Consider the following 25,951-nt stretch of genomic DNA (forward strand, 5'->3'; position numbering starts at 1 on the left):
TGCGGGGGGGCAGAGTAATCACAGTGCGGGGGGGGGCAGAGTAATCACAGTGTGGGGGGCAGAGTAATCACAGTGGGGGGCGTAGGTTAATCACAGTGTGGGGGGGCAGAGTAATCACAGTGTGGGGGGCAGAGTAATCACAGTGTGGGGGGGCAGAGTAATCAAAGTGTGAGGGGGCAGAGTAATCACAGTGTGGGTGTGGGGGGGCAGAGTAATCACAGTGTGGGGGGCAGAGTAATCACAGTGCAGGGGGGGCAGAGTAATCACAGTGTGGGGGGGCAGAGTAATCACAGTGTTGGGGGGCAGAGTAATCACAGTGTGGGGGGGCAGAGTAATCACAGTGTGGGCGGCAGAGTAATCACAGTGTGGGGGGGGCAGAGTAATCACAGTGTGAGGGGGCAGAGTAATCACAGTGTGTGTGGGGGGGGCAGAGTAATCACAGTGCGGGGGGCAGAGTAATCACAGTGCGGGGGGGCAGAGTAATCACAGTGTGGGGGGGCAGAGTAATCACAGTGTGGGGGGGCAGAGTAATCACAGCGTGGGGGGCAGAGTAATCACAGTGTGGGGGGGGGCAGAGTAAACGCAGTGTGGGGGGGGGCAGAGTAATCACAGTGTGGGGGGGGCAGAATAATCACAGTGTGGGGGGGCAGAGTAATCACAGTGTGGGGGTCAGAGTAATCACAGTGTGAGGGGGCAGAGTAATCACAGTGTGGGGGGGCAGAGTAATCACAGTGTGTGGGCGGGGGGGCAGAGTAATCACAGTGTGGGGGGGCAGAGTAATCACAGTATGGGGGGGCAGAGTAATCACAGTGCGGGGGAGGCAGAGTAATCACAGTGCGGGGGGGCAGAGTAATCACAATGTGTGGGGGGGCAGAGTAATCACAGTGTGGGAGGGGCAGAGTAATCACAGTGCGGGGGGGGCAGAGTAATCACAGTGCGGGGGGGGCAGAGTAATCACAGTGCGGGGGGGCAGAGTAATCACAGTGTGGGAGGGGCAGAGTAATCACAGTGCGGGGGGGCAGAGTAATCACAGTGAGGGGGGGGCAGAGTAATCACTGTGGGGGAGAAGAGTAATCACAGTGTGGGGGAGAAGAGTAATCACAGTGTGGGGGGGGCAGAGTAATCACAGTGTGGGTGGGCACAGTAATCACAGTGTGGGGGGGGGCAGAGTAATCACAGTGCGGGTGGGCAGAGTAATCACAGTGCGGGGGGGCAGAGTAATCACAGTGCGGGGGGGCAGATTAATCACAGTGCGGGGGGGGCAGAGTAATCACAGTGCGGGGGGGCAGAGTAATCACAGTGTGGGGGGGGCAGAGTAATCACAGTGTGGCGGGGGCAGAGTAATCACAGCGCGGGGGGGTCAGAGTAATCACAGCGTGAGGGGGCAGAGTAATCACAGCGTGGGGGTGGCAGAGTAATCACAGTGCGGGAGGGGCAGAGTAATCACAGTGCGGGGGGGGCAGGGTAATCACAGTGCGGAGGGGGCAGAGTAATCACAGTGTGGGGGGGCAGAGTAATCACAGTGCGGGGGGGGCAGAGTAATCACAGTGCGGGGGGGGCAGAGTAATCACAGTGCGGGGGGGGCAGAGTAATCACTCTGGGGGGGGGCAGAGTAATCACAGTGCGGGGGGGCAGAGTTATCACAGTGCGGGGGGGCAGAGTAATCACAGTGCGGGGGGGCAGAGTAATCACAGTGTGGGGGGGGCAGAGTAATCACAGTGCGGGGGGGGGCAGAGTAATCACAGTGTGGGGGGGCAGAGTAATCACAGTGTGGGGGGGCAGAGTAATCACAGTGAGGGGGTGCAGAGTAACCACAGTGTGGGGGGGGCAGAGTAATCACAATGTGGGGGGGCAGACTAATCACAGTGTGGGGGTGCAGAGTAATCACAGTGTGTGGGCGGGGGGGCAGAGTAATCACAGTGTGGGGGTGCAGAGTAACCACAGTGTGGGGGTGCAGAGTAATCACAGTGTGTGGGCGGGGGGGCAGAGTAATCACAGTGTGGGGGGGCAGAGTAATCACAGTGCGGGGGGCAGAGTAATCACAGTGTGGGGGGGGGCAGAGTAATCACAGTGTGGGGGTGCAGAGTAATCACAGTGCGGGGGGGGCAGAGTAATCACAGTGCGGGGGGGGCAGAGTAATCACTGTGGGGGGTGCAGAGTAATCACAGTGCGGGAGGGGCAGAGTAATCACAGTGCGGGGGGGGCAGGGTAATCACAGTGCGGAGGGGGCAGAGTAATCACAGTGTGGGGGGGCAGAGTAATCACAGTGCGGGCTGGGCAGAGTAATCACAGTGCGGGGGGGGCAGAGTAATCACAGTGCGGGGGGGGCAGAGTAATCACTCTGGGGGGGGGCAGAGTAATCACAGTGCGGGGGGGCAGAGTTATCACAGTGCGGGGGGGCAGAGTAATCACAGTGCGGGGGGGCAGAGTAATCACAGTGTGGGGGGGGCAGAGTAATCACAGTGCGGGGGGGGGCAGAGTAATCACAGTGTGGGGGGGCAGAGTAATCACAGTGTGGGGGGGCAGAGTAATCACAGTGAGGGGGTGCAGAGTAACCACAGTGTGGGGGGGGCAGAGTAATCACAATGTGGGGGTGCAGAGTAACCACAGTGTGGGGGTGCAGAGTAATCACAGTGTGTGGGCGGGGGGGCAGAGTAATCACAGTGTGGGGGGGCAGAGTAATCACAGTGCGGGGGGCAGAGTAATCACAGTGTGGGGGGGGGCAGAGTAATCACAGTGTGGGGGTGCAGAGTAATCACAGTGCGGGGGGGGCAGAGTAATCACAGTGCGGGGGGGGCAGAGTAATCACTGTGGGGGGTGCAGAGTAATCACAGTGCGGGGGGGCAGAGAAACCACAGTGTGGGGGAGCAGAGTAACCACAGTGCGGGGGGGCAGAGTAATCACTGTGGGCTGGGCAGCGTAATCACACACTGTGGGGGGCAGATTAATCACAGTGTGGGGGGGCAGAGTAATCACAGTGCGGGGGGCAGAGTAATCACAGTGCGGGGGGGCAGAGTAATCACTGTGGGCTGGGCAGCGTAATCACTGTGGGCTGGGCAGCGTAATCACACACTGTGGGGGGCAGAGTAATCACAGTGTGGGGGGCAGAGTAATCACAGTGCGGGGGGGCAGAGTAATCACAGTGCGGGGGGGGCAGAGTAATCACAGTGTGGGGGGGCAGAGTAATCACAGTGCGGGGGGGGCAGAGTAATCACAGTGCGGGGGGGGCAGAGTAATCACAGTGCGGGGGGGCAGAGTAAACACTGTGGGCTGGGCAGCGTAATCACACACTGTGGGGGGCAGAGTAATCACAGTGTGGGGGGCCAGAGTAATCACAGTGCGGGGGGGCAGATTAATCACAGTGCGGGGGGACAGAGTAATCACTGGGCTGGGCAGCGTAATCACAGTGCGGGGGGGCAGAGTAATCACAGTGCGGGGGGGGCAGAGTAATCACAGTGCGGGGGGGCAGAGTAATCACTGTGGGCTGGGCAGCGTAATCACACACTGTGGGGGGCAGAGTAATCACAGTGTGGGGGGGCAGAGTAATCACAGTGCGGGGGGGCAGAGTAATCACAGTGTGGGGGTGCAGAGTAACCACAGTGTGGGGGAGCAGAGTAATCACAGGGCGGGGGGGCAGAGTAATCACTGTGGGCTGGGCAACGTAATCACACACTGTGGGGGGCAGAGTAATCACAGTGTGGGGGGGCAGAGTAATCACAGTGCGGGGGGGCAGAGTAATCACAGTGCGGGGGGGCAGAGTAATCACTGTGGGCTGGGCAGCGTAATCACTGTGGGCTGGGCAGCGTAATCACACACTGTGGGGGGCAGAGTAATCACAGTGTGGGGGGGCAGAGTACTCACAGTGCGGGGGGGCAGAGTAATCACAGTGCGGGAGGGGCAGAGTAATCACAGTGCGGGGGGGGCAGAGTAATCACAGTGCGGGGGGGGCAGAGTAATCACAGTGCGGGGGGGCAGAGTAATCACAGTGCGGGGGGGCAGAGTAATCACTGTGGGCTGGGCAGCGTAATCACACACTGGGGGGGACAGAGTAATCACAGTGTGGGGGGGCAGAGTAATCACAGTGCGGGGGGCAGAGTAATCACAGTGCGGGGGGGCAGAGTAATCACTGTGGGCTGGGCAGCGTAATCACACACTGTGGGGGGCAGAGTAATCATAGTGTGGGGGGGCAGAGTAATCACAGTGCGTGGGGGCAGAGTAATCACAGTGTGGGGGGGGCAGAGTAATCACAGTGCGGGGGGGCAGAGTAATCACTGTGGGCTGGGCAGCGTAATCACACACTGTGGGGGGGCAGAGTAACCACAGTGTGGGGGAGCAGAGTAATCACAGTGCGGGGGGGCAGAGTAATCACTGTGGGCTGGGCAGCGTAATCACACACTGTGGGGGGCAGAGTAATCACAGTGTGGGGGGGCAGAGTAATCACAGTGCGGGGGGGCAGAGTAATCACAGTGCGGGGGGGGCAGAGTAATCACAGTGCGGGGGGGCAGAGTAATCACTGTGGGCTGGGCAGCGTAATCACACACTGTGGGGGAGCAGAGTAATCACAGTGCGGGTGGGGGCAGAGTAATCACAGTGCGGGGGGGGCAGAGTAATCACAGTGCGGGGGGGCAGAGTAATCACAGTGCGGGGGGGGCAGAGTAATCACAGTGCGGGGGGGGCAGAGTAATCACTGTGGGCTGGGCAGCGTAATCACACACTGTGGGGGAGCAGAGTAATCACAGTGCGGGGGGGGGCAGAGTAATCACAGTGTGGGGGAGGGCAGAGTAATCACAGTGTGGGGGGAGGCAGAGTAATTACGGTGCGGGAGGGGCAGAGTAATCACAGTGTGGGGGGGGCAGAGTAATCACAGTGCGGGGGGAGCAGAGTAATCACAGTGCGGGGTGGGCAGAGTAATCACAGTGCAGGGGGGGCAGAGTAATCACAGTGCGGGGGGGCAGAGTAATCACAGTGCGGGTGGGGCAGAGTAATTACGGTGCGGGAGGGGCAGAGTAATCACAGTGTGGGGGGGGCAGAGTAATCACAGTGTGGGGGGGGGCAGTGTAATCACAGTGTGGGCGGGTCAGAGTAATCACAGTGCGGGGGGCAGAGTAATCACAGTGCGGGGGGCAGAGTAATCACAGTGCGGGGGGCAGAGTAATCACAGTGCGGGGGGGGCAGAGTAATCACAGTGCGGGGGGGCAGAGTAATCACAGTGTGGGGGGGGCAGAGTAATCACAGTGTGGGGGGGCAGAGTAATCACAGTGTGGGGGGGCAGAGTAATCACAGTGCGGGGAGGCAGAGTAATCACAGTGCGGGGGGGCAGAGTAATCACAGTGCGGGGGGGCAGAGTAATCACAGTGTGGGGGGGGCAGAGTAATCACAGTGCGGGGGGGCAGAGTAATCACAGTGCGGGGGGGCAGAGTAATCACAGTGTGGGGGGGCAGAGTAATCACAGTGTGGGGGGCAGGTTAATCACAGTGTGGGGGGGGCAGAGTAATCACAGTGTGGGGGGGCAGAGTAATCACAGTGTGGGGGGGCAGAGTAATCAAAGTGTGAGGGGGCAGAGTAATCACTGTGTGTGTGGGGGGGGCAGAGTAATCACAGTGCGGGGGGGGCAGAGTAATCACAGTGTGGGGGGGCAGAGTAATCACAGTGTGGGGGGGCAGAGTAATCACAGTGTGGGGGGGGGGCAGAGTAACCACAGTGTGGGGGGGGCAGAGTAATCACAGTGTGGGGGGGGCAGAGTAATCACAGTGCGGCGGGGCAGAGTAATCACAGTGCGGGGGGGCAGAGTAATCACAGTGCGGGGGGGGCAGAGTAATCACAGTGCGAGGGGGGCAGAGTAATCACAGTGCGGGGGGGCAGAGTAATCACAGTGTGGGGGGGGCAGAGTAATCACAGTGTGGGGGGGCAGAGTAATCACAGTGTGGGGGGCGCAGAGTAATCACAGTGTGGGGGCAGAGTAATCACAGTGTGGGGGGGGCAGAGTAATCACAGTGTGGGGGGAGCAGAGTAATCACAGTGTGAGGGGGGGCAGAGTAATCACAGTGTGGGGGAGGCAGAGTAATCACAGTGTGGGGTGGCAGAGTAATCACAGTGCGGGGGGGCAGAGTAATCACAGTGCGGGGGGGGGCAGAGTAATCACAGTGTGGGGGGCAGAGTAATCACAGTGGGGGGCGTAGGTTAATCACAGTGTGGGGGGGCAGAGTAATCACAGTGTGGGGGGCAGAGTAATCACAGTGTGGGGGGGCAGAGTAATCAAAGTGTGAGGGGGCAGAGTAATCACAGTGTGGGTGTGGGGGGGCAGAGTAATCACAGTGTGGGGGGCAGAGTAATCACAGTGCAGGGGGGGCAGAGTAATCACAGTGTGGGGGGGCAGAGTAATCACAGTGTTGGGGGGCAGAGTAATCACAGTGTGGGGGGGCAGAGTAATCACAGTGTGGGCGGCAGAGTAATCACAGTGTGGGGGGGCAGAGTAATCACAGTGTGAGGGGGCAGAGTAATCACAGTGTGTGTGGGGGGGGCAGAGTAATCACAGTGCGGGGGGCAGAGTAATCACAGTGCGGGGGGGCAGAGTAATCACAGTGTGGGGGGGCAGAGTAATCACAGTGTGGGGGGGCAGAGTAATCACAGTGTGGGGGGCAGAGTAATCACAGTGTGGGGGGGGGCAGAGTAAACGCAGTGTGGGGGGGGGCAGAGTAATCACAGTGTGGGGGGGGCAGAATAATCACAGTGTGGGGGGGCAGAGTAATCACAGTGTGGGGGTCAGAGTAATCACAGTGTGAGGGGGCAGAGTAATCACAGTGTGGGGGGGCAGAGTAATCACAGTGTGTGGGCGGGGGGGCAGAGTAATCACAGTGTGGGGGGGCAGAGTAATCACAGTATGGGGGGGCAGAGTAATCACAGTGCGGGGGAGGCAGAGTAATCACAGTGCGGGGGGGCAGAGTAATCACAATGTGTGGGGGGGCAGAGTAATCACAGTGTGGGAGGGGCAGAGTAATCACAGTGCGGGGGGGGCAGAGTAATCACAGTGCGGGGGGGGCAGAGTAATCACAGTGCGGGGGGGCAGAGTAATCACAGTGTGGGAGGGGCAGAGTAATCACAGTGCGGGGGGGCAGAGTAATCACAGTGAGGGGGGGGCAGAGTAATCACTGTGGGGGAGAAGAGTAATCACAGTGTGGGGGAGAAGAGTAATCACAGTGTGGGGGGGCAGAGTAATCACAGTGTGGGTGGGCACAGTAATCACAGTGTGGGGGGGGGCAGAGTAATCACAGTGCGGGTGGGCAGAGTAATCACAGTGCGGGGGGGCAGAGTAATCACAGTGCGGGGGGGCAGATTAATCACAGTGCGGGGGGGGCAGAGTAATCACAGTGCGGGGGGGCAGAGTAATCACAGTGTGGGGGGGGCAGAGTAATCACAGTGTGGCGGGGGCAGAGTAATCACAGCGCGGGGGGGTCAGAGTAATCACAGCGTGAGGGGGCAGAGTAATCACAGCGTGGGGGTGGCAGAGTAATCACAGTGCGGGAGGGGCAGAGTAATCACAGTGCGGGGGGGGCAGGGTAATCACAGTGCGGAGGGGGCAGAGTAATCACAGTGTGGGGGGGCAGAGTAATCACAGTGCGGGGGGGGCAGAGTAATCACAGTGCGGGGGGGGCAGAGTAATCACAGTGCGGGGGGGGCAGAGTAATCACTCTGGGGGGGGGGCAGAGTAATCACAGTGCGGGGGGGCAGAGTTATCACAGTGCGGGGGGGCAGAGTAATCACAGTGCGGGGGGGCAGAGTAATCACAGTGTGGGGGGGGCAGAGTAATCACAGTGCGGGGGGGGGCAGAGTAATCACAGTGTGGGGGGGCAGAGTAATCACAGTGTGGGGGGGCAGAGTAATCACAGTGAGGGGGTGCAGAGTAACCACAGTGTGGGGGGGGCAGAGTAATCACAATGTGGGGGGGCAGACTAATCACAGTGTGGGGGTGCAGAGTAATCACAGTGTGTGGGCGGGGGGGCAGAGTAATCACAGTGTGGGGGTGCAGAGTAACCACAGTGTGGGGGTGCAGAGTAATCACAGTGTGTGGGCGGGGGGGCAGAGTAATCACAGTGTGGGGGGGCAGAGTAATCACAGTGCGGGGGGCAGAGTAATCACAGTGTGGGGGGGGGCAGAGTAATCACAGTGTGGGGGTGCAGAGTAATCACAGTGCGGGGGGGGCAGAGTAATCACAGTGCGGGGGGGGCAGAGTAATCACTGTGGGGGGTGCAGAGTAATCACAGTGCGGGGGGGCAGAGAAACCACAGTGTGGGGGAGCAGAGTAACCACAGTGCGGGGGGGCAGAGTAATCACTGTGGGCTGGGCAGCGTAATCACACACTGGGGGGGGCAGATTAATCACAGTGTGGGGGGGCAGAGTAATCACAGTGCGGGGGGCAGAGTAATCACAGTGCGGGGGGGCAGAGTAATCACTGTGGGCTGGGCAGCGTAATCACTGTGGGCTGGGCAGCGTAATCACACACTGTGGGGGGCAGAGTAATCACAGTGTGGGGGGCAGAGTAATCACAGTGCGGGGGGGCAGAGTAATCACAGTGCGGGGGGGGCAGAGTAATCACAGTGTGGGGGGGCAGAGTAATCACAGTGCGGGGGGGGCAGAGTAATCACAGTGCGGGGGGGGCAGAGTAATCACAGTGCGGGGGGGCAGAGTAATCACTGTGGGCTGGGCAGCGTAATCACACACTGTGGGGGGCAGAGTAATCACAGTGTGGGGGGCCAGAGTAATCACAGTGCGGGGGGGCAGATTAATCACAGTGCGAGGGGACAGAGTAATCACTGGGCTGGGCAGCGTAATCACAGTGCGGGGGGGCAGAGTAATCACAGTGCGGGGGGGGCAGAGTAATCACAGTGCGGGGGGGCAGAGTAATCACTGTGGGCTGGGCAGCGTAATCACACACTGTGGGGGGCAGAGTAATCACAGTGTGGGGGGGCAGAGTAATCACAGTGCGGGGGGGCAGAGTAATCACAGTGTGGGGGTGCAGAGTAACCACAGTGTGGGGGAGCAGAGTAATCACAGGGCGGGGGGGCAGAGTAATCACTGTGGGCTGGGCAACGTAATCACACACTGTGGGGGGCAGAGTAATCACAGTGTGGGGGGGCAGAGTAATCACAGTGCGGGGGGGCAGAGTAATCACAGTGCGGGGGGGCAGAGTAATCACTGTGGGCTGGGCAGCGTAATCACTGTGGGCTGGGCAGCGTAATCACACACTGTGGGGGGCAGAGTAATCACAGTGTGGGGGGGCAGAGTACTCACAGTGCGGGGGGGCAGAGTAATCACAGTGCGGGAGGGGCAGAGTAATCACAGTGCGGGGGGGGCAGAGTAATCACAGTGCGGGGGGGGCAGAGTAATCACAGTGCGGGGGGGCAGAGTAATCACAGTGCGGGGGGGCAGAGTAATCACTGTGGGCTGGGCAGCGTAATCACACACTGGGGGGGACAGAGTAATCACAGTGTGGGGGGGCAGAGTAATCACAGTGCGGGGGGCAGAGTAATCACAGTGCGGGGGGGCAGAGTAATCACTGTGGGCTGGGCAGCGTAATCACACACTGTGGGGGGCAGAGTAATCACAGTGTGGGGGGGCAGAGTAATCACAGTGCGTGGGGGCAGAGTAATCACAGTGTGGGGGGGGCAGAGTAATCACAGTGCGGGGGGGCAGAGTAATCACTGTGGGCTGGGCAGCGTAATCACACACTGTGGGGGGGCAGAGTAACCACAGTGTGGGGGAGCAGAGTAATCACAGTGCGGGGGGGCAGAGTAATCACTGTGGGCTGGGCAGCGTAATCACACACTGTGGGGGGCAGAGTAATCACAGTGTGGGGGGGCAGAGTAATCACAGTGCGGGGGGGCAGAGTAATCACAGTGCGGGGGGGGCAGAGTAATCACAGTGCGGGGGGGCAGAGTAATCACTGTGGGCTGGGCAGCGTAATCACACACTGTGGGGGAGCAGAGTAATCACAGTGCGGGTGGGGGCAGAGTAATCACAGTGCGGGGGGGGCAGAGTAATCACAGTGCGGGGGGGCAGAGTAATCACAGTGCGGGGGGGGGCAGAGTAATCACAGTGCGGGGGGGGCAGAGTAATCACTGTGGGCTGGGCAGCGTAATCACACACTGTGGGGGAGCAGAGTAATCACAGTGCGGGGGGGGGCAGAGTAATCACAGTGTGGGGGAGGGCAGAGTAATCACAGTGTGGGGGGAGGCAGAGTAATTACGGTGCGGGAGGGGCAGAGTAATCACAGTGTGGGGGGGGGCAGAGTAATCACAGTGCGGGGGGAGCAGAGTAATCACAGTGCGGGGTGGGCAGAGTAATCACAGTGCAGGGGGGGCAGAGTAATCACAGTGCGGGGGGGCAGAGTAATCACAGTGCGGGTGGGGCAGAGTAATTACGGTGCGGGAGGGGCAGAGTAATCACAGTGTGGGGGGGGCAGAGTAATCACAGTGTGGGGGGGGCAGTGTAATCACAGTGTGGGCGGATCAGAGTAATCACAGTGCGGGGGGCAGAGTAATCACAGTGCGGGGGGGCAGAGTAATCACAGTGCGGGGGGCAGAGTAATCACAGTGCGGGGGGGGCAGAGTAATCACAGTGTGGGGGGGCAGAGTAATCACAGTGTGGGGGGGGCAGAGTAATCACAGTGTGGGGGGGCAGAGTAATCACAGTGTGGGGGGGCAGAGTAATCACAGTGCGGGGAGGCAGAGTAATCACAGTGCGGGGGGGCAGAGAAATCACAGTGCGGGGGGGCAGAGTAATCACAGTGTGGGGGGCAGAGTAATCACAGTGCGGGGGGGCAGAGTAATCACAGTGTGGGGGGGGCAGAGTAATCACAGTGCGGGGGGGCAGAGTAATCACAGTGCGGGGGGGCAGAGTAATCACAGTGTGGGGGGGCAGAGTAATCACAGTGTGGGGGGCAGGTTAATCACAGTGTGGGGGGGGCAGAGTAATCACAGTGTGGGGGGGCAGAGTAATCACAGTGTGGGGGGGCAGAGTAATCACTGTGTGTGTGGGGGGGGCAGAGTAATCACAGTGCGGGGGGGGCAGAGTAATCACAGTGTGGGGGGGCAGAGTAATCACAGTGTGGGGGGGCAGAGTAATCACAGTGTGGGGGGGGGCAGAGTAACCACAGTGTGGGGAGGGCAGAGTAATCACAGTGTGGGGGGGGCAGAGTAATCACAGTGCGGCGGGGCAGAGTAATCACAGTGCGGGGGGGCAGAGTAATCACAGTGCGGGGGGGGCAGAGTAATCACAGTGCGAGGGGGGCAGAGTAATCACAGTGCGGGGGGGCAGAGTAATCACAGTGTGGGGGGGGCAGAGTAATCACAGTGTGGGGGGGCAGAGTAATCACAGTGTGGGGGGCGCAGAGTAATCACAGTGTGGGGGCAGAGTAATCACAGTGTGGGGGGGGCAGAGTAATCACAGTGTGGGGGGAGCAGAGTAATCACAGTGTGAGGGGGGGCAGAGTAATCACAGTGTGGGGGAGGCAGAGTAATCACAGTGTGGGGTGGCAGAGTAATCACAGTGCGGGGGGGCAGAGTAATCACAGTGCGGGGGGGGGCAGAGTAATCACAGTGTGGGGGGCAGAGTAATCACAGTGGGGGGCGTAGGTTAATCACAGTGTGGGGGGGCAGAGTAATCACAGTGTGGGGGGCAGAGTAATCACAGTGTGGGGGGGGCAGAGTAATCAAAGTGTGAGGGGGCAGAGTAATCACAGCGTGGGTGTGGGGGGGCAGAGTAATCACAGTGTGGGGGGCAGAGTAATCACAGTGCAGGGGGGGCAGAGTAATCACAGTGTGGGGGGGCAGAGTAATCACAGTGTTGGGGGGCAGAGTAATCACAGTGTGGGGGGGCAGAGTAATCACAGTGTGGGCGGCAGAGTAATCACAGTGTGGGGGGGGCAGAGTAATCACAGTGTGAGGGGGCAGAGTAATCACAGTGTGTGTGGGGGGGGCAGAGTAATCACAGTGCGGGGGGCAGAGTAATCACAGTGCGGGGGGGCAGAGTAATCACAGTGTGGGGGGGCAGAGTAATCACAGTGTGGGGGGGCAGAGTAATCACAGTGTGGGGGGCAGAGTAATCACAGTGTGGGGGGGGGCAGAGTAAACGCAGTGTGGGGGGGGGCAGAGTAATCACAGTGTGGGGGGGGCAGAATAATCACAGTGTGGGGGGGCAGAGTAATCACAGTGTGGGGGTCAGAGTAATCACAGTGTGAGGGGGCAGAGTAATCACAGTGTGGGGGGGCAGAGTAATCACAGTGTGTGGGCGGGGGGGCAGAGTAATCACAGTGTGGGGGGGCAGAGTAATCACAGTATGGGGGGGCAGAGTAATCACAGTGCGGGGGAGGCAGAGTAATCACAGTGCGGGGGGGCAGAGTAATCACAATGTGTGGGGGGGCAGAGTAATCACAGTGTGGGAGGGGCAGAGTAATCACAGTGCGGGGGGGGGCAGAGTAATCACAGTGCGGGGGGGGCAGAGTAATCACAGTGCGGGGGGGCAGAGTAATCACAGTGTGGGAGGGGCAGAGTAATCACAGTGCGGGGGGGCAGAGTAATCACAGTGAGGGGGGGGCAGAGTAATCACTGTGGGGGAGAAGAGTAATCACAGTGTGGGGGAGAAGAGTAATCACAGTGTGGGGGGGGCAGAGTAATCACAGTGTGGGTGGGCACAGTAATCACAGTGTGGGGGGGGCAGAGTAATCACAGTGCGGGTGGGCAGAGTAATCACAGTGCGGGGGGGCAGAGTAATCACAGTGCGGGGGGGCAGATTAATCACAGTGCGGGGGGGGCAGAGTAATCACAGTGCGGGGGGGCAGAGTAATCACAGTGTGGGGGGGGCAGAGTAATCACAGTGTGGCGGGGGCAGAGTAATCACAGCGCGGGGGGGTCAGAGTAATCACAGCGTGAGGGGGCAGAGTAATCACAGCGTGGGGGTGGCAGAGTAATCACAGTGCGGGAGGGGCAGAGTAATCACAGTGCGGGGGGGGCAGGGTAATCACAGTGCGGAGGGGGCAGAGTAATCACAGTGTGGGGGGGCAGAGTAATCACAGTGCGGGGGGGGCAGAGTAATCACAGTGCGGGGGGGGCAGAGTAATCACAGTGCGGGGGGGGCAGAGTAATCACTCTGGGGGGGGGGCAGAGTAATCACAGTGCGGGGGGGCAGAGTTATCACAGTGCGGGGGGGCAGAGTAATCACAGTGCGGGGGGGCAGAGTAATCACAGTGTGGGGGGGGCAGAGTAATCACAGTGCGGGGGGGGGCAGAGTAATCACAGTGTGGGGGGGCAGAGTAATCACAGTGTGGGGGGGCAGAGTAATCACAGTGAGGGGGTGCAGAGTAACCACAGTGTGGGGGGGGCAGAGTAATCACAATGTGGGGGGGCAGACTAATCACAGTGTGGGGGTGCAGAGTAATCACAGTGTGTGGGCGGGGGGGCAGAGTAATCACAGTGTGGGGGTGCAGAGTAACCACAGTGTGGGGGTGCAGAGTAATCACAGTGTGTGGGCGGGGGGGCAGAGTAATCACAGTGTGGGGGGGCAGAGTAATCACAGTGCGGGGGGCAGAGTAATCACAGTGTGGGGGGGGGCAGAGTAATCACAGTGTGGGGGTGCAGAGTAATCACAGTGCGGGGGGGGCAGAGTAATCACAGTGCGGGGGGGGCAGAGTAATCACTGTGGGGGGTGCAGAGTAATCACAGTGCGGGGGGGCAGAGAAACCACAGTGTGGGGGAGCAGAGTAACCACAGTGCGGGGGGGCAGAGTAATCACTGTGGGCTGGGCAGCGTAATCACACACTGTGGGGGGCAGATTAATCACAGTGTGGGGGGGCAGAGTAATCACAGTGCGGGGGGCAGAGTAATCACAGTGCGGGGGGGCAGAGTAATCACTGTGGGCTGGGCAGCGTAATCACTGTGGGCTGGGCAGCGTAATCACACACTGTGGGGGGCAGAGTAATCACAGTGTGGGGGGCAGAGTAATCACAGTGCGGGGGGGCAGAGTAATCACAGTGCGGGGGGGGCAGAGTAATCACAGTGTGGGGGGGCAGAGTAATCACAGTGCGGGGGGGGCAGAGTAATCACAGTGCGGGGGGGGCAGAGTAATCACAGTGCGGGGGGGCAGAGTAATCACTGTGGGCTGGGCAGCGTAATCACACACTGTGGGGGGCAGAGTAATCACAGTGTGGGGGGCCAGAGTAATCACAGTGCGGGGGGGCAGATTAATCACAGTGCGGGGGGACAGAGTAATCACTGGGCTGGGCAGCGTAATCACAGTGCGGGGGGGCAGAGTAATCACAGTGCGGGGGGGGCAGAGTAATCACAGTGCGGGGGGGCAGAGTAATCACTGTGGGCTGGGCAGCGTAATCACACACTGTGGGGGGCAGAGTAATCACAGTGTGGGGGGGCAGAGTAATCACAGTGCGGGGGGGCAGAGTAATCACAGTGTGGGGGTGCAGAGTAACCACAGTGTGGGGGAGCAGAGTAATCACAGGGCGGGGGGGCAGAGTAATCACTGTGGGCTGGGCAACGTAATCACACACTGTGGGGGGCAGAGTAATCACAGTGTGGGGGGGCAGAGTAATCACAGTGCGGGGGGGCAGAGTAATCACAGTGCGGGGGGGCAGAGTAATCACTGTGGGCTGGGCAGCGTAATCACTGTGGGCTGGGCAGCGTAATCACACACTGTGGGGGGCAGAGTAATCACAGTGTGGGGGGGCAGAGTACTCACAGTGCGGGGGGGCAGAGTAATCACAGTGCGGGAGGGGCAGAGTAATCACAGTGCGGGAGGGGCAGAGTAATCACAGTGCGGGGGGGGCAGAGTAATCACAGTGCGGGGGGGGCAGAGTAATCACAGTGCGGGGGGGCAGAGTAATCACAGTGCGGGGGGGCAGAGTAATCACTGTGGGCTGGGCAGCGTAATCACACACTGGGGGGGACAGAGTAATCACAGTGTGGGGGGGCAGAGTAATCACAGTGCGGGGGGCAGAGTAATCACAGTGCGGGGGGGCAGAGTAATCACTGTGGGCTGGGCAGCGTAATCACACACTGTGGGGGGCAGAGTAATCACAGTGTGGGGGGGCAGAGTAATCACAGTGCGTGGGGGCAGAGTAATCACAGTGTGGGGGGGGCAGAGTAATCACAGTGCGGGGGGGCAGAGTAATCACTGTGGGCTGGGCAGCGTAATCACACACTGTGGGGGGGCAGAGTAACCACAGTGTGGGGGAGCAGAGTAATCACAGTGCGGGGGGGCAGAGTAATCACTGTGGGCTGGGCAGCGTAATCACACACTGTGGGGGGCAGAGTAATCACAGTGTGGGGGGGCAGAGTAATCACAGTGCGGGGGGGCAGAGTAATCACAGTGCGGGGGGGGCAGAGTAATCACAGTGCGGGGGGGCAGAGTAATCACTGTGGGCTGGGCAGCGTAATCACACACTGTGGGGGAGCAGAGTAATCACAGTGCGGGTGGGGGCAGAGTAATCACAGTGCGGGGGGGGCAGAGTAATCACAGTGCGGGGGGGCAGAGTAATCACAGTGCGGGGGGGGGCAGAGTAATCACAGTGCGGGGGGGGCAGAGTAATCACTGTGGGCTGGGCAGCGTAATCACACACTGTGGGGGAGCAGAGTAATCACAGTGCGGGGGGGGGGCAGAGTAATCACAGTGTGGGGGAGGGCAGAGTAATCACAGTGTGGGGGAGGCAAAGTAATCACAGTGTGGGGGGGGCAGCGTAATCACACACTGTGGGGGAGCAGAGTAATCACAGTGCGGGGGGGGCAGAGTAATCACAGTGCAGGGGGGGGCAGAGTAATCACAGTGCGGGGGGGCAGAGTAATCACAGTGCGGGGGGGGCAGAGTAATCACGGTGCGGGAGGGGCAGAGTAATCACAGTGTGGGGGGGGCAGAGTAATCACAGTGTGGGGGGGGCAGTGTAATCACAGTGTGGGCGGGTCAGAGTAATCACAGTGCGGGGGGGCAGAGTAATCACAGTGTGGGGGGGCAGAGTAATCACAGTGCGGGGGGGCAGAGTAATCACAGTGCGGGGGGGGGCAGAGTAATCACAGTGCGGGGGGGGGGCAGAGTAACCACAGTGTGGGGGTGCAGAGTAACCACAGTGTGGGGGGCAGAGTAATCACAGTGTGGGGGGGCAGAGTAATCACAGTGTGGGGGGGCAGAGTAATCACAGTGTGGGGGAGCAGAGTAATCACAGTGCGGGGGGGCAGAGTAATCACTGTGGGCTGGGCAGCGTAATCACACACTGTGGGGGGCAGAGTAATCACAGTGTGGGGGAGCAGAGTAATCACAGTGCGGGGGGGGCAGAGTAATCACAGTGCGGGGGGGGCAGAGTAATCACAGTGCGGGGGGGGCAGAGTAATCACTGTGGGCTGGGCAGCGTAATCACACACTGTGGGGGGCAGAGTAATCACAGTGTGGGGGGGCAGAGTAATCACAGTGCGGGGGGGCAGAGTAATCACAGTGCGGGGGGGCAGAGTAATCACTGTGGGCTGGGCAGCGTAATCACACACTCTGGGGGGCAGAGTAATCACAGTGCGGGGGGGCAGAGTAATCACTGTGGGCTGGGCAGCGTAATTACACACTGTGGGGGGCAGAGTAATCACAGTGTGGGGGGGCAGAGTAATCACAGTGCGGGGGGGCAGAGTAATCACAGTGCGGGGGGGGCAGAGTAATCACAGTGCGGGGGGGCAGAGTAATCACTGTGGGCTGGGCAGCGTAATCACACACTGTGGGGGAGCAGAGTAATCACAGTGCGGGGGGGGCAGAGTAATCACAGTGCGGGGGGGGCAGAGTAATCACAGTGCGGGGGGGCAGAGTAATCACTGTGGGCTGGGCAGCGTAATCACACACTGTGGGGGGCAGAGTAATCACAGTGTGGGGGGGCAGAGTAATCACAGTGCGGGGGGGCAGAGTACAAAGAACAAAGAACAAAGAAATGTACAGCACAGGAACAGGCCCTTCGGCCCTCCAAGCCCGTGCCGACCATACTGCCCGACTAAACTACAATCTTCTACACTTCCTGGGTCCGTATCCTTCTATTCCCATCCTATTCATATATTTGTCAAGATGCCCCTTAAATGTCCCTATCGTCCCTGCCTCCACTACCTCCTCCGGTAGTGAGTTCCAGGCACCCACTACCCTCTGTGTAAAAAACTTGCCTCGTACATCTACTCTAAACTTTGCCCCTCTCACCTTAAACCTATGCCCCCTAGTAATTGACCCCTCTACCCTGGGGAAAAGCCTCTGACTATCCACTCTGTCTATGCCACTCATAATTTTGTATACCTCTATCAGGTCGCCCCTCAACCTCCTTCGTTCCAGTGAGAACAAACCGAGTTTATTCAATCGCTCCTCATAGCTTATGCCCTCCATACCAGGCAACATTCTGGTAAATCTCTTCTGCACCCTCTCTAAAGCCTCCACATCCTTCTGGTAGTGTGGCGACCAGAATTGAACACTATACTCCAAGTGTGGCCTAACTAAGGTTCTATACAGCTGCAACATGACTTGCCAATTCTTATACTCAATGCCCCGGCCAATGAAGGCAAGCATGCCGTATGCCTTCTTGACTACCTTCTCCACCTGTGTAGCCCCTTTCAGTGATCTGTGGACCTGTACTCCTAGATCTCTTTGACTTTCAATACTCTTGAGGGTTCTACCATTCACTGTATATTCCCTACCTGCATTAGCCCTTCCAAAATGCATTACCTCACATTTGTCCAGGTTAAACTCCATCTGCCATCTCTCCGCCCAAGTCTCCAGACAATCTAAATCCTGCTGTATCCTCAGACAGTCCTCATCGCTATCCGCAATTCCACCAACCTTTGTGTCGTCTGCAAACTTACTAATCAGACCAGTTACATTTTCCTCCAAATCATTTATATATACTACAAAGAGCAAAGGTCCCAGCACTGATCCCTGTGGAACACCACTGGTCACAGCCCTCCAATTAGAAAAGCATCCCTCCATTGCTACCCTCTGCCTTCTATGGCCTAGCCAGTTCTGTATCCACCTTGCCAGTTCACCCCTGATCCCGTGTGACTTCACCTTTTGTACTAGTCTACCATGAGGGACCTTGTCAAAGGCCTTACTGAAGTCCATATAGACAACATCTACTGCCCTACCTGCATCAATCATCTTAGTGACCTCCTCGAAAAACTCTATCAAGTTAGTGAGACACGACCTCCCCTTCACAAAACCGTGCTGCCTCTCACTAATACAGAGTAATCACAGTGGGGGGCGTAGGTTAATCACAGTGTGGGGGGGCAGAGTAATCACAGTGCGGGGGGGCAGAGTAATCACTGTGGGCTGGGCAGCGTAATCACACACTGGGGGGGGCAGAGTAATCACAGTGTGGGGGGGCAGAGTAATCACAGTGCGGGGGGGGCAGAGTAATCACAGTGCGGGGGGGGCAGAGTAATCACAGTGCGGGGGGGCAGAGTAATCACTGTGGGCTGGGCAGCGTAATCACACACTGTGGGGGAGCAGAATAATCACAGTGCGGGGGGGGGCAGAGTAATCACAGTGTGGGGGAGGGCAGAGTAATCACAGTGTGGGGGAGGCAAAGTAATCACAGTGTGGGGGGGCAAAGTAATCACAGTGCGGGGGGGCAGAGTAATCACAGTGCGGGGGGGCAGAGTAATCACTGTGGGCTGGGCAGCGTAATCACACACTGTGGGGGGCAGAGTAATCACAGTGCGGGGGGGCAGAGTAATCACAGTGCGGGGGGGCAGAGTAATCACAGTGCGGGGGGGGCAGAGTAATCACAGTGTGGGGGGGCAGAGTAATCACAGTGTGGGGGGGGCAGTGTAATCACAGTGTGGGCGGGTCAGAGTAATCACAGTGCGGGGGGGCAGAGTAATCACAGTGTGGGGGGGCAGAGTAATCACAGTGCGGGGGGGCAGAGTAATCACAGTGCGGGGGGGGGGCAGAGTAATCACAGTGTGGGGGGCAGAGTAATCACAGTGCGGGGGGGCAGAGTAATCACAGTGCGGGGGGGCAGAGTAATCACAGTGTGGGGGGGGGCAGAGTAATCACAGTGCGGGGGGGCAGAGTAATCACAGTGTGGGGGGGGCAGAGTAATCACAGTGCGGGGGGGGCAGAGTAATCACAGTGCGGGGGGGCAGAGTAATCACTGTGGGCTGGGCAGCGTAATCACACACTGTGGGGGAGCAGAGTAATCACAGTGCGGGGGGGGCAGAGTAATCACAGTGCGGGGGGGGCAGAGTAATCACAGTGCGGGGGGGCAGAGTAATCACAGTGCGGGGGGGGCAGAGTAATCACAGTGCGGGGGGGGCAGAGTAATCATTGTGGGCTGGGCAGCGTAATCACACACTGTGGGGGAGCAGAGTAATCACAGTGCGGGGGGGGCAGAGTAATCACAGTGTGGGGGAGGGCAGAGTAATCACAGTGTGGGGGAGGCAAAGTAATCACAGTGTGGGGGGGCAGCGTAATCACACACTGTGGGGGAGCAGAGTAATCACAGTGCGGGGTGGGCAGAGTAATCACAGTGCAGGGGCGGCAGAGTAATCACAGTGCGGGGGGGCAGAGTAATCACAGTGCGGGTGGGGCAGAGTAATTACGGTGCGGGAGGGGCAGAGTAATCACAGTGTGGGGGGGGCAGAGTAATCACAGTGTGGGGGGGGCAGTGTAATCACAGTGTGGGCGGGTCAGAGTAATCACAGTGCGGGGGGGCAGAGTAATCACAGTGCGGGGGGGCAGAGTAATCACAGTGCGGGGGCGCAGAGTAATCACAGTGCGGGGGGGGCAGAGTAATCACAGTGCGGGGGGGCAGAGTAATCACAGTGTGGGGGGGGCAGAGTAATCACAGTGTGGGGGGGCAGAGTAATCACAGTGTGGGGGGGCAGAGTAATCACAGTGCGGGGAGGCAGAGTAATCACAGTGCGGGGGGGCAGAGAAATCACAGTGCGGGGGGGCAGAGTAATCACAGTGTGGGGGGCAGAGTAATCACAGTGCGGGGGGGCAGAGTAATCACAGTGTGGGGGGGGCAGAGTAATCACAGTGCGGGGGGGCAGAGTAATCACAGTGCGGGGGGGCAGAGTAATCACAGTGTGGGGGGGCAGAGTAATCACAGTGTGGGGGGCAGGTTAATCACAGTGTGGGGGGGCAGAGTAATCACAGTGTGGGGGGGCAGAGTAATCACAGTGTGGGGGGGCAGAGTAATCAAAGTGTGAGGGGGCAGAGTAATCACTGTGTGTGTGGGGGGGCAGAGTAATCACAGTGCGGGGGGGGCAGAGTAATCACAGTGCGGGGGGGGCAGAGTAATCACAGTGTGGGGGGGCAGAGTAATCACAGTGTGGGGGGGGGCAGAGTAACCACAGTGTGGGGGGGGCAGAGTAATCACAGTGTGGGGGGGGCAGAGTAATCACAGTGCGGCGGGGCAGAGTAATCACAGTGCGGGGGGGCAGAGTAATCACAGTGCGGGGGGGGCAGAGTAATCACAGTGCGAGGGGGGCAGAGTAATCACAGTGCGGGGGGGGCAGAGTAATCACAGTGTGGGGGGGGCAGAGTAATCACAGTGTGGGGGGGCAGAGTAATCACAGTGTGGGAGGCGCAGAGTAATCACAGTGTGGGGGCAGAGTAATCACAGTGTGGGGGGGGCAGAGTAATCACAGTGTGGGGGGAGCAGAGTAATCACAGTGTGAGGGGGGGCAGAGTAATCACAGTGTGGGGGAGGCAGAGTAATCACAGTGTGGGGTGGCAGAGTAATCACAGTGCGGGGGGGCAGAGTAATCACAGTGCGGGGGGGGCAGAGTAATCACAGTGTGGGGGGCAGAGTAATCACAGTGGGGGGCGTAGGTTAATCACAGTGTGGGGGGGCAGAGTAATCACAGTGTGGGGGGCAGAGTAATCACAGTGTGGGGGGGGCAGAGTAATCAAAGTGTGAGGGGGCAGAGTAATCACAGTGTGGGTGTGGGGGGGCAGAGTAATCACAGTGTGGGGGGGCAGAGTAATCACAGTGCAGGGGGGGCAGAGTAATCACAGTGTGGGGGGGCAGAGTAATCACAGTGCGGGGGGGGCAGAGTAATCACAGTGTGGGGGGGCAGAGTAATCACAGTGTGGGCGGCAGAGTAATCACAGTGTGGGGGGGGCAGAGTAATCACAGTGTGAGGGGGCAGAGTAATCACAGTGTGTGTGGGGGGGGCAGAGTAATCACAGTGCGGGGGGCAGAGTAATCACAGTGCGGGGGGGCAGAGTAATCACAGTGTGGGGGGGCAGAGTAATCACAGTGTGGGGGGGCAGAGTAATCACAGTGTGGGGGGCAGAGTAATCACAGTGTGGGGGGGGGCAGAGTAAACGCAGTGTGGGGGGGGCAGAGTAATCACAGTGTGGGGGGGGCAGAATAATCACAGTGTGGGGGGGGGCAGAGTAATCACAGTGTGGGGGTCAGAGTAATCACAGTGTGAGGGGGCAGAGTAATCACAGTGTGGGGGGGCAGAGTAATCACAGTGTGTGGGCGGGGGGGCAGAGTAATCACAGTGTGGGGGGGCAGAGTAATCACAGTATGGGGGGGCAGAGTAATCACAGTGCGGGGGAGGCAGAGTAATCACAGTGCGGGGGGGCAGAGTAATCACAATGTGTGGGGGGGCAGAGTAATCACAGTGTGGGAGGGGCAGAGTAATCACAGTGCGGGGGGGGGCAGAGTAATCACAGTGCGGGGGGGGCAGAGTAATCACAGTGCGGGGGGGCAGAGTAATCACAGTGTGGGAGGGGCAGAGTAATCACAGTGCGGGGGGGCAGAGTAATCACAGTGAGGGGGGGGCAGAGTAATCACTGTGGGGGAGAAGAGTAATCACAGTGTGGGGGAGAAGAGTAATCACAGTGTGGGGGAGAAGAGTAATCACAGTGTGGGGGGGGCAGAGTAATCACAGTGTGGGTGGGCACAGTAATCACAGTGTGGGGGGGGCAGAGTAATCACAGTGCGGGTGGGCAGAGTAATCACAGTGCGGGGGGGCAGAGTAATCACAGTGCGGGGGGGCAGATTAATCACAGTGCGGGGGGGGCAGAGTAATCACAGTGCGGGGGGGCAGAGTAATCACAGTGTGGGGGGGGCAGAGTAATCACAGTGTGGGGGGGCAGAGTAATCACAGTGTGGCGGGGGCAGAGTAATCACAGCGCGGGGGGGTCAGAGTAATCACAGCGTGAGGGGGCAGAGTAATCACAGCGTGGGGGTGGCAGAGTAATCACAGTGCGGGAGGGGCAGAGTAATCACAGTGCGGGGGGGGCAGGGTAATCACAGTGCGGAGGGGGCAGAGTAATCACAGTGTGGGGGGGCAGAGTAATCACAGTGCGGGGGGGGCAGAGTAATCACAGTGCGGGGGGGGCAGAGTAATCACAGTGCGGGGGGGGGCAGAGTAATCACTCTGGGGGGGGGGCAGAGTAATCACAGTGCGGGGGGCAGAGTAATCACAGTGCGGGGGGGCAGAGTAATCACAGTGCGGGGGGGCAGAGTAATCACAGTGTGGGGGGGGCAGAGTAATCACAGTGTTGGGGGCAGAGTAATCACTGGGGGTGGGCAGAGTAATCACAGTGCGGGGGGGCAGAGTAATCACAGTACGGGGGGGCAGAGTAATCACAGTGCGGGGGGCGCAGTGTAATCGCAGTGTAGGGGGGCAGAGTAATCACAGTGTGGGGGGGCAGAGTAATCACAGTGCGGGGGGGGGCAGAGTAATCACTGTGCGGGGGGGGCAGAGTAATCACAGTGTGGGGGAGGCAGAGTAATCACAGTGTGGGGGGCAGAGTAATCACAGTGCGGGGGGGGCAGGGTAATCACAGTGCGGGGGGGCAGAGTAATCACAGTGCGGGGGGGGCAGAGTAATCACAGTGCGGGGGGGCAGAGTAATCACAGTGTGGGGGGGGCAGAGTAATCACAGTGCGGGGGGGGCAGAGTAATCACAGTGCGGGGGGGGCAGAGTAATCACAGTGCGGGGGGGGCAGAGTAATCACAGTGCGGGGAGGGCAGAGTAATCACAGTGCGGGGGGGGCAGAGTAATCACAGTGCGGGAGGGTGCAGAGTAATCACTGTGCGGGGGGGCAGAGTAATCACAGTGCGGGGGTCAGAGTAATCACAGTGTTGGGGGCAGAGTAATCACTGGGGGTGGGCAGAGCAATCACAGTGCGGGGGGGCAGAGTAATCACAGTGCGGGGGGGGCAGAGTAATCACAGTGCGGGGGGGCAGAGTAATCACAGTGTGGGGGGGCAGAGTAATCACAGTGCGGGGGGGCAGAGTAATCACAGTGCGGGGGGGGCAGAGTAATCACAGTGTGGGGGGCGCAGAGTAATCGCAGTGTAGGGGGGCAGAGTAATCACAGTGTGGGGGGGGCAGAGTAATCACAGTGTGGGGGTGCAGAGTAATCACAGTGCGGGGGGGGCAGAGTAATCACTGTGCGGGGGGGGGCAGAGTAATCACAGTGTGGGGGGGCAGAGTAATCACAGTGTGGGGGGGCAGAGTAATCACAGTGTGGGGGGGGCAGAGTAATCACAGTGCGGGGGGGCAGAGTAATCACAGTGTGGGGGGACAGAGTAATCACAGTGTGGGGGGGCAGAGTAATCACAGTGTGGGGGGGTGCAGAGTAATCACAGTGTGGGGGGGTGCAGAGTAATCACAGTGCGGGGGGGCAGAGTAATCACAGTGTGGGGGCGGCAGAGTAATCACAGTGCGGGGCGGCAGAGTAATCACAGTGTGGGGGTGTTACCCGGGCCCATGGGCAGGGTGTAGGGTGTTACCCGGGCCCATGGGCAGGGTGTAGTGTGTTACCCGGGCCCATGGGCAGGGTGTAGGGTGTTACACGGGCCCATGGGCAGGGTGTCGTGTGTTACCCGGGCCCATGGGCAAGGTGTAGGGTGTTACCCGGGCCCCTGGGCAGGGTGCAGGGTGTTACCCGGGCCCATGGGCAGGTTGCAGGGTGTTACCCGGGCCCATGGGCAGGGTGTAGGTTGCTACCCGGGCCCATGGGCAGGGTGTAGGGTGTAACCCGGGCCCATGGGCAGGCTGTAGGGTGTTACCCGGGCCCATTGGCAGGGTGTCGGGTGTTACCCGGGTCCATGGGCAGGGTGTAGGGTGTTACCCGGGTCCATGGGCAGGGTGTAGGGTGTTACCCGGGTCCATGGGCAGGGTGTAGGGTGTTACCCGGGCCCATGGGCAGGGTGCAGGGTGTTACCCGGGCCCATGGGCAGAGTGTAGGGTGTTACCCGGGTCCATGGGCAGGTTGTAGGGTGCTACCCGGGCCCATGGGCAGGGTGTAGGGTGTTACCCAGGCCCATGGGCAGGGTGTAGGGTGTTACCCGGGCCCATGGGCAGGGTGGAGGGTGTTACCCGGGCCCATGGGCAGGGTGTAGGGTGTTACCCGGGTCCATGGGCAGGGTGTTACCCGGGCCCGGGTGTAGGGTGTTACCCGGGCCCATGGGCAGGGTGTGGGGTGTTACCCGGGCCCATGGGCAGGGTGTTGGGTGTTACCCGGGCCCATGGGCAGGGTGCAGGGTATTACCCGGGCCCATGGGCAGGGTGTAGGGTGTTACCCGGGTCCATGGGCAGGGAGTAGGGTGTTACCCGGGTCCATGGGCAGGGTGTAGGGTGTTACCCGGGTCCATGGGCAGGGTGTAGGGTGTTACCCGGGCCCATGGGCAGGGTGCAGTGTGTTACCCGGGCCCATGGGCAGGGCGTAGGGTGTTACCCGGGTCCATGGGCAGGGTGTAGGGTGTTACCCGGGCCCATGGGCAGGGTGTAGGGTGTTACCCGGGCCCATGGGCAGGGTGTAGGGTGTTACCCGGGCCCATGGGCAGGGTGTAGGGTGTTACCCGGGTCCATGGGCAGGTTGTAGGGTGTTACCCAGGCCCATGGGGAGGGTGCAGGGTATTACCCGGGCCCATGGGCTGGGTGTAGGGTGTTACCCGGGCCCATGGGCAGGGTGTACGGTGTTACCCGGGCCCATGGGCAGGGTGTAGGGTGTTACCCGGGCCCATGGGCAGGGTATAGTGTGTTACCCGGGCCCATGGGCCGGGTGTAGGGTGTTACCCGGGCCCATGGGCAGGGTGTAGTGTGTTACCCGGGCCCATGGGCAGGGTGTAGTGTGTTACCCGGGCCCATGGGCAGGGTGTAGGGTGTTACCCGGGCCCATGGGCAGGGTGTAGTGTGTTACCCGGGCCCATGGGCAAGGTGTAGGGTGTTACCCGGGCCCATGGGCAGGGTGTAGTGTGTTACCCGGGTCCATGGGCAGGGTGTAGGGTGTTACCCGGGCCCATGGGCAAGGTGTAGGGTGTTACCCGGGCCCATGGGCAGGGTGTAGGGTGTTACCCGGGTCCATGGGCAGGGTGTAGGGTGTTACCCGGGCCCATGGGCAAGGTGTAGGGTGTTACCCGGGCCCATGGGCAGGGTGCAGGGTGTTACCCGGGCCCATGGGCAGGATGTTACCCAGGCCCATGGGCAGGGTGCAGGGTGTTACCCAGGCCCATGGGCAGGGTGCAGGCTGTTACCCGGGCCCATGGGCAGGGTGCAGGGTGTTACCCGGGCCCATGGGCAGGGTGTAGGGTATTACCCGGGCCCATGGGCAGGGTGTAGGGTGTTACCCGGGCCCATGGGCAGGGTGCAGGATGTAACCCGGGCCCATGGGCAGTGTGCAGGGTGTTACCCGGGCCCATGGGCAGGGTGTAGGGTATTACCCGGGCCCATGGGCAGGGTGTAGGGTGTTACTCGTGCCCATGGGCAGGGTGCAGGGTGTTACCCGGGCCCATGGGCAGGGTGCAGGGTGTTACCCGGGCCCATGGGCAGGGTGCAGGGTGTTACCCAGGCCCATGGGCAGGGTGTAGGGTGTTACCCGGGCCCATGGGCAGGGTGCAGGGTGTTACCCGGGCCCATGGGCAGGGTGCAGGGTGTTACCCGGGCCCATGGGCAGGGTGCAGGGTGTTA

General features: G+C 59.9%; 1 protein-coding gene across 1 annotated transcript in view; it reads left to right on the forward strand.

Moving 5' to 3' along the window:
• The window catches only part of LOC140399863 (phosphofurin acidic cluster sorting protein 1-like), a 149,430-nt gene that overhangs the window by 102,099 nt on the left and 21,380 nt on the right, over positions 1-25,951 (forward strand). The gene's annotated exons all lie outside the window — the stretch shown is intronic.

This window comes from Scyliorhinus torazame, chromosome 24, assembly GCF_047496885.1.
Source record: "Scyliorhinus torazame isolate Kashiwa2021f chromosome 24, sScyTor2.1, whole genome shotgun sequence".
Taxonomy (NCBI): domain Eukaryota; kingdom Metazoa; phylum Chordata; class Chondrichthyes; order Carcharhiniformes; family Scyliorhinidae; genus Scyliorhinus; species Scyliorhinus torazame.